The sequence below is a fragment of the Macaca thibetana genome, chromosome 2 (genome assembly GCF_024542745.1).
Source record: "Macaca thibetana thibetana isolate TM-01 chromosome 2, ASM2454274v1, whole genome shotgun sequence".
NCBI lineage: Eukaryota > Metazoa > Chordata > Mammalia > Primates > Cercopithecidae > Macaca > Macaca thibetana.
The window spans coordinates 80,848,861-80,863,838 of record NC_065579.1 but is presented as its reverse complement, the minus strand read 5'-3'; the positions used below and the strand labels follow the sequence as shown (position 1 = coordinate 80,863,838).

The 14,978-nt window shown below is 39.2% G+C and overlaps 1 protein-coding gene and 1 non-coding gene across 8 annotated transcripts in view; both read left to right on the top strand.

The window, feature by feature from the left end:
* The window catches only part of TBL1XR1 (TBL1X/Y related 1), a 183,952-nt gene that overhangs the window by 63,158 nt on the left and 105,816 nt on the right, over positions 1–14,978 (top strand). The gene's annotated exons all lie outside the window — the stretch shown is intronic.
* On the top strand, positions 11,664–11,767 carry LOC126949412 (U6 spliceosomal RNA). Its single transcript, XR_007723718.1, has one exon. It is a non-coding gene; the product is annotated as a U6 spliceosomal RNA (small nuclear RNA).

Genomic DNA, 14,978 nt, shown 5'->3' with positions numbered 1-14,978 from the left:
AACTAATTCATGTATTTATTTTGAGACAGAGTCTTGAGTTCTATTACCCAGTGGAGTGCAGTGGTATGATAACAGCTCACTGCATCCTCAACTTCATGGGCTTAATCAATTGATCTTCCTGCCTCAGCCTCCAAAGTAACGGGGACTGCAGGCACATGCCACCACGCCCTGCTAATTTTTGTAATTTTTGTAGAGATGAGGTTTTGCCATGTTGCCCAGGCTGGTCTCAAATTCCTGGGCTCAAGCAGTCCACCCATCTTTGCATCCTAAAGTGCTGGGTTACAGGCACAAGCCACCATGCCATGCCCGGCCATGTCTTTTTCTTAATGTACATTACTTCTTTAGTATGTGGTTGCCTTAGAAGAATTAATCAGTCATCTTCCCCCAACCCCTATAACATATTAATTTTAATGTATGCCATAAGGCTTAGAGCTGTTTTCTGGGCTTACGGCCTGTTACAGAAGTAAACATGCATAGTCATTGTCATATTGCTTGCTGTCACTTGCTGAGTGCTTTTTATGTATATAAGGTTATACATGTGAGTGAGGTCATCTTTTTTTAAAGACAGTATATGTTGGAAGATATTTATCTAATCACTCATGAAAATGGTCAGAAAACTGATAAAATTGAGTAATTATCTTTAGTGAAGCATAGTAAAGCTTTTTGAAACATTTTTGAAAAGGATTTAGTAAAAGCCCTGAGGGAAGAGAGTGAAAGACAGGACCAGCCAGTTCGTTTTTCTTCTTTGCTGTATTAAGGATGTACACTGTAGTTTTAGGGCACACTTTAGCAGGGGAGAAATATGGTACTTATGTTCCAAATGTTTTACACAGCACCTTTTAAACCCTGTTTATTTTTGATAATGTGTAGGACATTAATGATAGATTTTACTACTCAAATGTTTTAAACATCAGGATTTTGATTAAAAATTGAGAGGATGTCCAGGCATGGTGGCTCATGCCCGTAATCCCAGCACTTTGGGAGGCCGAGGAGGGTGGATCACTTGAGGTCAGGAGTTCGAGACCAGCCTGGCCAACGTGGTGAAACCCTGTTTCTATGAAAAATACAGAAATTAGCTGGGTGTAGTGGCTGACGCCTGCCTGTAATCCCAGCTACTTGGGAGGCTGAGGCAGGAGAATCATTTGAATCCGAGAGATGGAGGTTGCAGTGAGCCGAGATCCACACTTTTGCACTCGTGCCTGGGCAATAGAAGAAAAAAATAAATACATAAATAAAATTGAGAGGATATGTCAGTACTTACAACAGTAAGGCAGTGCTTATGTCTGTGGCTTTTGGACTTTTGGACTGTGATTCACAGTAAGATACATATCTCTGCCTTGTACATATACGTATATAAAACTGAAATTAGTTTCATGAAACAGTATTTGCCCTTCATGTGATGCACTCATATTGCATTCATTAAAAAAGGATATGGCTCACTAAATTTATTTTATGATCCACAAACTGATTGTGACCTGCAGTTTGAAAACCACTGATTTTAGATACTGATCTGTTGGAATAAAGGGAAGATGGAGCGATTTGGATTCCAGTAGATCTTGGTTCTTCTAGCTTAACAGTTTTAGGTAATTTCCTTATTTGGAAGGAATAGAAAGCACTCGGGTTAATCCCAGAAGGCCAATTCCAGCCCTCTGGGATTAACCTCCAGAGTGCTTTTTATTTACATGGTTTTTTAAAAAAACCTTCCGCCTGAATGTAAATGCCAGTAGAGCAGGAATCTTGTCTTTGTTGGAAGATGTCAGTGATTTCATTACAGTTGCTTATTTTTGCGGCTGTTAGCTGAAAATACCATCTTGTTAGCTTGGCTGTGATCACTAGAAATATATACAAAGTGAGGCCTTGTGTGGTGGCTCACGCCTGTTATCCCAGCAGTTTTGGAGGCCGAGGCGGGTGGATTACCTGAGGTCTGGAGTTCGAGACCAGTCTGGCCAACATGGTGAAACTCCATCTCTACTAAAAATACAAAAAGTAGCTGGGCGTGGTGGCGCACCTGTAATCCCAGCTACTCAGGAGACAGAGGCAGGAGAACCACTTGAACCCGGGAGGCGGAGGTTGCAGTGAGCCGAGATCGCACCACTGCACTCCAACCTGAGTAACAGAGCAAGACTCTGTCTCCAAAAAAAAAAAATATATATATATATATATATATATGTACACACACACACACACACACTGCCTTGCAGTGCCAGGAGTGATACAGATAGATATTTAATAATTAGAAGCCTTTTATTATCGTCATTATTTTTAATATATACCAGTTACTAGATTAAGTAGGCTCTGAGATTCAACTTTATTCTTGTTTTTAGAGAGACAACATGCTATTACTATAGAGACATACAGACATAACTGCCATACAGGGTGAGGTGGATGTTAGTAGAGTATGTAAGAGGTATTGTAACCTAAAGGAGGAAGTCAGGGTAGGGAAATTACAGATGTATTCCATATTTAAAAATTTTAAGGAACAGAATCTCTTAAATTACCACCAGCTAAATGGGGTATTTCTTTAAGGAAGCATAAGGGGGAAAGACCATAATTATCTTAAAGCTGCAAAGCCAAGTGTTTTAGGAAATTGTAGTACTGTTTTGCCTATAACTGATTGTTTTCACTTTCTGGCTTCATGGATAATTGGCATGTGTTCTAGAATGTAGCACATTCTTAGGGACTGAATTATCATGTATTCCCCTTAGTAGCGACAGTACTAGGCTTCCAAATCTAGTATTCTGCCATAATTCTGTTTTCTCTCTTTCTCCCTGCTCCGAATAGACCAGGCTTTCCTCTGATTTATGGTTCCTGTTTGTTGCTATGTGACTTGTGCTGACCTCTTTCACAGTCTTGGTTCCTTGACTCCAGGTTTTTTGTTTGCAAGCAACAGAAATAGTCTAGTTATCTGAAGCAAAAAAAGGGAAAGATGGAGAAGTTCATTGAATTAACGAAAAACAGAGGAATAAAGAATCTAGGTCATGGACATCACAGTGGGCTGATTTGGCAGTGGTTAAGAATCAGTTTGAATTATTTTCCTGTATAATTTCTCTCTCTTTACATTCACATATCTAGGAGGCTGTCTGATTTGGCTAGCTGGAGTTACGTTCCAGGCCTTTGCCCGGGGAATAAAACGGCACTGTGACTGAAAATTCCAAGACTGTGCAGAAGAAACTATGTAGTTTCTCTAAAGCAAAAGCAGAAGACTAAAAACATTAGACGTCCAATATATAGCGTTAACAAGGAGTGTTACTTTTTTTTTTTTTTCCTTTTTTTGAGGCAGGAGTCTCACTCTGTTGCCCAGGCTGGAGTGCAGTAGCACGATCTTGGCTCACTGCAACCTCTGTCTCACCCTGCCTAGTAGCTGGGATTACAGGCGTGTGCCACCACGCCTAGCTAATTTTTGTATTTTTAGCAGAGATGGGGTTTCACCATGTTGGCCAGGCTGGTCTCGAACTCCTGACCTCAAATGATCCATCCGCCTCTGCCTCCCAAAGTGTTGGGATTACAGGTGTGAGCCACCATGCCTAGTGCATAGAGTGTTACTTCTGTGCATATATGTGTATATGATGTAGAATAATATGTAATGTTACTTCTGTGTGTGTGTGTATGAGTGTAAAAAGTGAGCAGAACTTTGATGCAATGTGCAGTGAAAGCTCAGGGTGTATATCTTGAAACTATGTCATATTGTGGGGGGCGGGTGGTAAATACAGATAATGTCAACCCACGGATTTTGGATTCATTTATTTATTTTATTTATTTATTTTTTGAGACATAGTTTTGCTCTTGTTGCCCAGGCTGGAGTGCAGTGGTGTGATCTCAGCTCACTACAGCCTCTGCTTCCCAGGTTCAAGCTATTCTCCTGCCTCAGCCTCCTGAGTAGCTGGGATTGCAGATGTGCCCCACCATGCCTGGCTAATTTTTTGTATTTTTAGTAGAGACAGGGTTTGGCCATGCTGGCCAGACTGGTCTCAAACTTCTGACAGGTAATCCTCCTGCCTTGGCCTCCGAAAGTGCTGGGATTACAGGCATGAGGCACTGCGCCTGACCAATTCATTTATTTTAAGTAGTGAAATTACTTAATATCTCAGAACATTCTTTCTGGAGGTAGTGTATGTATGGAGGTGAGGGTGAAGGGCTGTGTGAACAGATACAGGCAGCAAGAACAGTAAGAAAGCTATTGGGTTGAAATCTGAATTTATAAGGCTCTGTGTGATCTGCCACTGCCTACCTCTGATTTAATTTCCTACCGTTTGTTTGTTGCTTGCCACTCTGTAGCCACCCTTACTTTTGTGGGAGTCACACTTGTTTCTTGCCTTAGAGCCTATGCAGTTGCTGTGGTTCACTCTGCTTAGAATTCTCTTAACTTCTGGTTGTCACTTTGTTGGATTCTTGTCGTTTGTACCTCATTTCATGTTCCCCATCTCTTTCCTGGCCATGTTCTCTAATCCCATTTTGCCTCTATGGCTTTTCGCTATCATATCATTTGATTTTATTTTTTTAACCACAGTTATTACAATCTGTTAACCTTTTTTTTCATCTCTGTTAGCAGTGACAGACAAGGTTTGATTGCTAAGGAAAACTCACATGATCCAAAGTAACAGTGCTCATCAATCTGTGGTTTATTGCTGAAAAACGATACTTAAAGCAAGTGCTTTCAAGTTAGGTTGCACATCACAAGCAAAGGGTGCCTCCCATCAATGGACCTGAAGAGGCTGAGTGTGAGGTTCAGTTGTAGGGCCATATGGTTATCTTTCTTTCTTGGATCAGGGTCACTGATGTATGCAGAGAATACCTTGGAACCAGGGATCCCACAGTGGAGTCTCAGTGGGGCTTATATTCCTGCTGGCCACATAGGCATATTTTTGCTGCATAACCAGCCTTAATGGCAGAAACCTCTAGGGGCTCACCAAAACCAGGTGCAAACTATCAGTCTCACTGTTAACAGTAAACAATGCTGACAAGACGGTACAGACAGGCCATAGCTCATGGGATTCATGGTTTCAGAGCAACATTATCTATTTATTTATTTATTTTTTTTGAGACGGAGTCTCACTTTGTAGCCCAGGCTGGAGTGCAGTGGCCGGATCTCAGCTCACTGCAAGCTCCGCCTCCCGGGTTCACGCCATTCTCCGGCCTCAGCCTCCCGAGTAGCTGGGACTACAGGCGCTGCCACCTCGCCCGGCTATTTTTTGTATTTCTTAGTAGAGACGGGGTTTCACCGTGTTAGCCAGGATGGTCTCGATCTCCTGACCTCGTGATCCGCCCATCTCGGCCTCCCAAAGTGCTGGGATTACAGGCTTGAGCCACCGCGCCCGGCCAGAGCAACATTATTAATCAGTATGTTTCATGCTTTGACCAGGTATGAGTGCCACGCCAATACCTCTCTTATTTCAGGGATATACACAGGACAATTCCAGCCTTCTGGGAGTGCTTTTTGTTTCCTTTTTTTTTTTTTTTTAAACTTCCACTAGAATGTAAATGCCAGTAGAGCAGGAATCTTGTCTTTGTTGGAAGATGTGATGATTTTGTTAATGTGTTTAAGATTTGACAAAGGATATTCAGGGCCGGGCGTGGTGGCTCATGCCTGTGATCCCAGCACTTTGGGAGACCAAGGGGAGTGGATCACTTGAGGCCAGGAGGTCGAGACCAGCCTGGCCAACATGGTGAAACCCTGTCTCTACTGAGAGTACAAAAGTTAGCCGGGCATGGTGGTTCATGCCTGTAATTCCAACTACTTGGGAAGCTGAGGCGAGAGAATCACTTGAACCCGAGAAGCGGAGGTTGCAGTGAGCCGAACCAAGATTGTGCCACTGCACTCCAGCCTGGGCAACGGAGTGAGACTGTCTCAAAAAAAAAAAAAAAAAAAACTCCGGGCGCGGTGGCTCAAGCCTGTAATCCCATCACTTTGGGAGGCCGAGATGGGCGGATCACGAGGTCAGGAGATCGAGACCATCCTGGCTAACACGGTGAAACCCCGTCTCTACTAAAAAATACAAAAAACTAGCTGGGCGAGGTGGCGGGCGCCTGTAGTCCCAGCTACTCGGGAGGCTGAGGCAGGAGAATGGCGTGAACCCAGGAGGCGGACCTTGCAGTGAGCTGAGATCCGGCCACCGCACTCCAGCCCGGGAGACAGAGCGAGACTCCGTCTCAAAAAAAAAAGAGGATATTCAGAATGACAAAGTGTTTTTTCCATTTAGGGTTTTTTTTTTTTTTTTTTTTTTCTCTTTTTCTCAACTTTTAGGTGTGGGGATAAGTATCTTTGGAAGACTAGGCACTTTATGCAGTGTTGGGCTCAGGCAGCAGTGAGTGTTAAGGAATGGGTATAAAAGTGAGTGTGATTCTGTTCCCCATCTTGCTATTTCTTTATTTTTCTTGGACTCTCTCTTAGGGGTCTTTATGATTAGGCAAATACCTTTTGACTTTCTGTGTGTTTGTTGCTATGTGTCTTTGAACGAAGAGTTAGGCATTCAATATGTTCTTTTTGAAGTGTCTCCTACACCTGACATGGATTCCCCTGATTTGCTGAAGAAATTCTCAATATATTCTCTGAAACCTAGTTTCTGTTGCCATTGTGCTACTGACTGCGTGATAAGCCTCAGTAAGTTTAAAGAATTTTGTTTTTTTGAGACGGAGTCTCACTCTGTCACCCAGGCTGGAGTGCAGTGGCGCGATCTCGGCTCACTGCAGGCTCCGCCTCCCGGGTTCATGCCATTCTGCCTCAGCCTCCCGAGTAGCTGGGACTACAGGCGCCCGCCACCGCTCCCAGCTAATTTTTTTCTTTTTTCTTTTTAGGAGAGATGGAGTTTAACATTTTTTATTATTTTAGAGACAGGGTCTTGCTAGGTTGCCCAGCCTGGTCTTGAACTCCCTTGTCTCAAACAAATCCTCTTACCTCAGCCTCACAAGCAGCTGGGACTATAGATGCAAGCCTCTGTGCCCGGCTCAGTAATGTAACCAATTTCACGGTACCTCTAAACCCCAAATATGGTGGCCTTTTTTTTTTCCCCCAAAGCATTTCTAGATGGATCTTTTCTGAGGAGTTAATTGTTTTAGACTGGACTCTGATCATCCCTTTACAGGTCTATTTTCGCCTCCCTTTCAGGTAATTATTTTTTTAACTTGTTTTGAACACTTGAGCATTTTATATGGTTCAAAACTTAAAATGTACAGAAGTGTATACAGCAAAAAACCTTTCCACATCTGTCCCCTAGTCACTTGGCTCACCTCTCTGGAGTGACAGGTATTATTAGTTTTTTATGTGTCCTTCCAGAGATGATGTTACTATATACAAAAAAGTATGTAACATGCTCTCTCCCAGCATATTTCCCAAAAACTTTGTAGAGCATTATATGCACTGCTTTTATTGCCTGACCTTCCTGGTGATCATTCTCAAATCGGTATCTGAAGAGGTTCTTCATTTTTTTTTTTTTTTTTACGGAATACTATTTTATTGTAATATCACCAGGCCCCTGTTGATGGAGAATTTGTTGTTTCTTTTTCTAATGCAACAATGAATAGCATTGTATATAAGTTATTTTGCACGTGTGCAAACATTTTGATGAATAAGTTCCCCACAGTAGAATTTCAGGGTCAAAGGATATGTGCATATTTATTTTATTTATTTATTCTTTTTCTGTTTTTTTTTTTTTTGAGATGGAGTCTTGTTCTTTTGCCCAGGCTGGAGCACAGTGGCGTAATCTCGGCTCACTGCAACCTCCGACTCCTGGGTTCAAGCGATTCTCCAGCCTCGGCCTCCCGAGTAGCTTGGACTACAGGCGCGCACCACTACGCCCAGCTGATTTTTGTATTTTGAGTAGAGACGGGGGTTCAGCATATTGGCCAGGCTGGTGTTGAACTTCCGTCCTCAGGTGATCTGCCCGCTTCGGCCTCCCAAAGTGCTGGGATTACAGGCGTGAGCCACTGCACTGCATTTTTAAATTTCACTGCCAGGTTGTCTCCATGGAGGTTGTGGTTATTGATACTCCTACCACCAGTGTGTATTATAACACTACAGAGTGTTATAAAGCTTTTTATCTTTGCGAAACTGGTAGATAAAGAATGATATCTTCTATTTTTTTTAAAGATATGCTTTTCATTATGATATGCAGAATACATTAAAAGGTACAGAATACAGATGGTGAAGTTCACAAATTGGACACACCTGTGTAACCACTACACCAGTCATTACTCTATCCCCAGCCTCTGGAAAGGTAACCATTATCCTGACTTAAAGTATCTATTCATTATTCTTGTATTTCATATAATCATACAGTATGTGCTCTTGTTTGTGGCTTTTTTTTCTCAGCATTATAAGAGATTTATTTTGCTGAGATTCATCCAAATTGTATCAGAAGTTCTCAGTGAAATCAATTTGCATTTCTCTTGCAGGGAGGTTGAGCACTTTTTAATGTTTTAAGCCTTAAAATTTTTATTTTCTATAAGCTGTTTAAATTTTGTATCCTTGAATGGGAAATCATTTTCTTATGGATCTTGTTACATGTAAAGGAAGCTGATTGTCTTGGATATGAGTTGTAGTTGTTTTCTTCATCTAGTCCTGCCTCTTGATTTTGCATATGATAGTTCTTACCATAAAGGATTTAAAAAAAAATTGTAATATTATTTTTTGTGACCATTTACATTTTTTCTCAGTTACTTGTTTTCTCCTGTGGGCCTACTGTCTTTTGAGCATCCCATAGCCCTTGTTAGATTACACTTTAATGTCATTAAAGTGCAAAAACCATCTCTAAAAATGACTGCTGAACATGAAATTTGCATCGTGTATAAATGGAGTTATAGAAGAAATAGCTGATGGGGAGAATGTTGCGAGTCTTCATATGCAGCTGGAGAAGCTTAGTGAAGGCGAATTTGTGGACATAAATGTACATTATGTCCAAGTGGTTGTGATGACAAAGACGATGGCCTCATAGGAAGTGTCACTGGCCAAAAACTCTCAGAGATATTTCAAGACATTGAAAATGCAAGGATAAAATGTTAGAAGCTTTAGAGAATTGTGAAAATGCCCCCAAGAAATTTCCCCAAGAAATAGAAAAGATGTTTGCACTGTCATAAGTGACCAAGTGCAGTGGCTCAGGCTGGGTACAGTGGCTCACGCCTGTAATCCCAGCACTTTGGGAGGACGAGGTGGGCAGATTGCTTGAGCTCAGGAGTTCTCAACCAGCCTGGGCAGCATGGCACAACCCCATCTCTACTAAAAATACAAACATTAACCGGGCGTGGTGGGATGCGTCTGTTGTCCTAGCTACTTGGGGGACTGAGGTGAGAGGATTGCTTGAGCTTGGGAGATTCAGGCTGCAGGGAGTTGTGTTTGTGCCACTGCACTCCAGCCTGGATGACAGAGCAAGACCCTGTCTCCAAAAAAGAGGAAAAGATGCTTGCTCTCTGTGTCATAAGTTATATGAGAAGAAAAGTTGCTATTCAAAGTTCTCGATAAGCTATTTACCAAGAAATAAAACAATTCACGTCGGTTCTAGTGTTTTAGATTACAGTGTACTAAAAGAATGATTTTTTTTTCCCCTTTTTTTCCTGAGATGGAGTCTTGTTCTGTCACCCAGCTTGAAGTGCAGTGGTGTGATCTTGGCTTACTGCAACCTCTACCTCCTGGGTTTAGGTGATTCTCCTGCCTCAGCCTCCTGAGCAGCCAGGACCACAGGTGTGCACCACCACGCCCAGCTAATTTTTGTATTTTAGTAGAGATGGGGGTTCACCATGTTGGCCAGGCTGGTCTCGAACTCCTGACCTCAAGTCTTCGGCCTGCTTCAGACTCCCAAAGTGCTGTGATTACAGGTGTGAGCCACCACGCCCGGCCCGTTTTACAATATTTTGATTATACATTGATAACTGATAGTAAACATTTTTAATATCTTGATGAAATTTTTAAAAGTAATGGAACAATTCACACTGATGAAGATCACCTTGTTCAGTTTCAAATCTTGGTGATTTTTACAGTCCCACACTACCATCCAAAGTGTGAACTGCCGGTATATGTTTAAACAAAAAACCTCCCAAACTCCTTGAAGTGACTTAATAGTGTTTCAGGCAGTGATTTCTTCGTTGTCTTTTCTAACCTTCAGGTCCATCAAAGATTAACTAGAACTGCGTGTTTGGTATGCTTTTCTTGTACTTAGGACTTGAGTTTCTGGAGCTGCTATAGATCTCAGTTCTTCCCTAAATTGCCAGGTGTTGATACTAGTAGTCTAATGAGCTATGTGAAGAATAGTACACAAGATAGCAAGTAACAACAATGATTGCAATTCAAAGTATTTCTTGAGCACCTGCTGTATACCGGGTACTGTGTTTTTAGGTTTTGGAGATAAATAACATTAGGTCCTCTGTGTTTTTTTTTTTTCCTTCACACTCTATAAAAGGGCAGACAGATTAAAGGATAGTAGAAGGAGTTATATCATAGAATTTTTAATGATACTGAGAATTACAGATAATTTTAAACACTTTTAACATGTTGCAATTCTGTGCTGTTTCATATGGTGTTGGAGATACCATAAAAGAAATTACTCAAGGGACTTGGTGGGAACTAGATATACAAGTTGAGCTTCTGTATGTAGGTCAGGTGGCAGTCTGTTGAGATATATACCATAACACAAAGGGTTTTTTAATGTAAATGATACATTATGGAAAGAATTATACTTGGGCTGCAGGTTCTACGCTGATTATAATCTATGGCAGATTACTCTTTAAAACAATCAAACTTTTGTATTGTTGAGTGCATTTTATGAGAAGAGAACTATAGGTTAGTTCACCAACTGAAGAGTTACACTGTTTTTGCCGAAACTGGGTTTTGCTGAAACTGCCTTTCTAATGTTCTTCTTCCTTAAGCCTAAACTTACGTGGTTAAATATTACAATGGAACATTATGTACAGTCTTTGAAAAGGATTTGATTTGGACATTTCTTTGTAAAAGCTTGACTTGTGCCCCCCCTTTTTTTTTTGCTGAAAATGGGGGATGAAATCAAGGCTATATTGATTTTAATTATTTACTACAGACATATTTATCAACTATTTATGGAGAGCCAGTGCCAAGAATTCTGAGGGATATGAAAATGCCTATCAGTAGGCTACCATGGAACTTAGGTTAGTAGGTGAGAAAGTCTTGAATGTGAATAGCTAAACAAGTAATAAAAGTTGGCAGTGTTTAATGGGTGTTACAAGTGATGACTTAGGTTCAAAGGAATAAGCAGTTGTTTCTAGCTGGAGGAATCAGAAGGCTTCATGGATGCAGGACTTGAAAGGCATCTTATGGGCGTATTAGTAGAAGATATACTAATTGCAGCAGACAACACTGGGAAAGTCCTGATGATTTAAAGCTTCTCTGATGTATCTTACATAACTGATGTTTGGCAAATGATGTTTAACAAATGATTGGATTGTTAATATTACCAGTTTTTGGTATTAAAAAGAATATTGTTGTGATAGATGATTCAGGAGAGTATTGTAGTTCTCAAAACGTGATCCTTGGCAGCATCAGCATCTCCTGATAACTTGTTGGAAATGCAGATTCTTGGCTGCATCCCATATTTAGCCGTTGAGTCAGAAAGTGGTGTGGGTTCCAGCACCCTGTGCTTTAACAGGTCTTATTTTGATAGAGGCATTTCTACTTAATGACTATCTTTTTAAAAATGCGGTAACTGATGCTCACTTTGGCAGCACATATGTTAAAATTGGAATGATACAAAGATTAGCATGGCCCCTGCACAAGGATGACACACAATTTTACGAAGGTTTCATATTTTTCATTACACACTGCATGCCTATATCAGAATGTCTTGTGTACTTCATAAATATATACACCTACTGTGTACTTCAAAAAATTAAAAACAAAATTAAAAGAAATGTATGTATCAACTTCATTGGCTAGTAATGATTAATAGCCCATTCCATAATTTGATTAAAAGTCATTCCTTAGTTTACTATTTGAAGTATAAAATCTTCGTTAGTTTGGAGGGTAATTTTTTTACTTGGAAATTTGAAAACCTGGAAATTGAATAAATTAGTGAGCTATTTTAATTGTCTTGTCAGTGAATCATAAAGAAAATTGCCAGCACTTCTCCATGGCACATCAAGTATACTGGCTGTTGCCTTCTAGAATTAAAAAGTGATTATTGTAGTCATTGGTGTGTGTGTGTATATATATATATTTTCATATATATGAAACATGTCCTGATGTATTTTTTTATTGTGAAATAAGACACTTGTCAGTTTTACACTAAATTTTTTAAATATCCTATTAATTCATTATTTCTAATGAAATGCTAATAATTGAGGAACTGCCAGACTGTCTTCCAAAGGACTGCATCATTTTGCATTTCCACCAGCAGTGAATGAGGGTTTCAGTTTCTCATCTTTCTCATATCCTTGTCAACCCTTACAACCGTTCTTTTGGTGACTGCCATCCTAATGGGTGTGAAGTAGTACCTCATTGTAATTTTGTTTTGCACTTCTCTGATAGCTGGTGATGTTGAGGATATTTTCATATTCTTATTGGCCATTTGTATTTTACTCTTTGGGTTATCTGTTCAGATTTCAAAATTGACTTTATATTGAATTGTAGTATTCATGTATTCTGGATGCAAATGATATGATTCATATCTGTGATATGATTTACGAAACTTTTGTCCTGTTTTGTGGGTTATCTTCACTTTCTTGATGGTGTCTTTTGAAATGAAAACATTTTACATTTTTATGATCTCAGTTTATTGTTTTTTTCTTTTGTTTCTTGTACTTCTGGTGGTATATCTGTGAAACTGTTGCCTAATCCAAGGTCGTAAAGATTGACCTGTATGTTTTCTTTGAAGTGTTTCAGAGTTTTAACTTTTAGTTCTATAACCCAGTGTGTGGTAATTTTTTAGATGGTGTGAAGTGGGTTCTAAATTCATTTCTTTTGCATTTAGCAGTCGTAACACCATTTGTCAGTCTCAGTTACAGTGACAGATTTTTATGAGTTTTTATCTAGACTTTCTAGATTTGAGTTTTACTACTCTCATTGCATTGTCAATTAAGAGAATAAATTTATTAAGTATTGAAGAAAAAGGTGCTGTGAGTAAAGCACTGTGTTCCCTTTTAGGAGTCTTTAAGGAGAAACTGGATAGGTTTTTGAAATTGATAGGTCACAGATTTTAAAAATGAGAATGAGAGAATGGAAGAAAGGCCTTCTAGTAGCTAAAGATTTTCATTTCAAGCTGAGGAATTTGTTTATTTAGCCCTATAGCATGTAAGAAATAGTTATAGTCAGACATATTTAAATTATAGAGAAGAATGATTTTTCAAATAACTACTAATAGAACTGTCTAATAACTTGGTAAAGTAGTGCCAATGATTGGAGGAGCTCAAGTGAAGTTGAATGATGGGTCATTAAAAGTACAGAAATGATTTCTGCATTGAAAACAAAGGTTGTTTACAGAGTTCTGGGATTTCTAGTTAGTCTTGTGACTATGCTAGGAATTCCAGTTTCTTTCACATTTGTGAAGGTTTTCTGCTTGGGATCCATCCTTCCACAGAATTCTGTCAAGTTATTGGAAGGAAAGTGAGGGAAAACAGGAGGTTATTGTCTTGAAGGATTAAATGATAGAAATACTCCAGTTTTTGATTAGCTAACGTTATTATGCCTTACGCTGAAAATTGGTCTCATCACTTGATCTAGTTCTTTTCAGTTTCTTTAGTTCTTTGTTCTCTAAGTAACACAGTGAAGAGTGAGAATGAGAGACTGTAGCAACAATGACTGTTGAAATAAGAACTAAACATTAAAGTATCTGTCTAACACCAAATTTGTGCATTGTTGTGGTTTGTAGATTGTGAATTGAAGAAAGCTGCGTGAATTTTAGGAAAATGTAAATCGTGATAGTGTAAATGGAATTTGTCATTCTTTCATGAAAATAAAGTTAACTTTACTGATTCAGGGAATTATGTTCTTATTTTGTAAACGATCCACTTGAAGAGTAGATGGTTCAGAATGTACTCAGGAGAAAACGTGCTAGTGCATATTTGTCCTTTTGTGATGGGTATGTTTGAATCATATGTTTTAAGGTTTGGAAAAATCTGATTATATAATCTGATTGAGGCAAATGAATGATATCAGTCACCTGGTTTTCAGGGAGAATAATTTGAGAATCTTTTAGCTATAAGGCTCTCAAACTTCAAAGTAAAATATTAATCAAAGCAGAATGGGAAGCGTGAGAAAATTAGATATATTTTTTCTTTGAAGTGAGAATTTTGGAATAATCTTTTAAGTAGGAAAACCTTTTTGAGCTTAGCTTCTTCCATGTTTAAAATATTTATCTTGTTTGCCCAATTGTAGGGGTTTTCTCTGTTACAGATTTGAGCATAGTCTGAATCTCCTTGGTTGGAAATAATTGGCTCGAAACAAAAGCTTCTTAACAGTGATGTTGGTGTAGCTATGTATGCCCAATGAGTGATGTAAATCAATTAATATGAAGATGTTATATAACTTTTTAAGACTTGAATTTTAAACTTTTGTTAATGTATATACTTTATTATTAAGAAGGTAAATACTGTTTTAGTATGATACAAGTTCTCCCTTGAAGTTACTGTACATTTTTAAAAAAACTATTACAATATACTAATCAAGATTTTCTTTTTGTCTGTTTTTGAATGGACCTCTTAAAGATTGCTGCTGTTCACAGGTTTCTCTGCAGGATTCTTACAGGAGTTAGTAAAAGACTTCTATTTCCCCTCCTCTCAATTAAAAGACACAAGACACATATGTGTGACACAAGACAAAATGTGGGTACAATATTGTTAGTGATGTTTGGTTTTCTGTGGCTGACTTTTTTCATAATGTTTAACAGTTCTATTACTTGAATTTACAGAGGGATTAATTGTGCTAAAAAGTACCTCCATATTCAACTGTAATAAGCCACATTATTAAAACACTTTCGGAGTTGGAAGATAAATAGACAGTTGATGCTAATTGTTTGGTATTTGTGGAT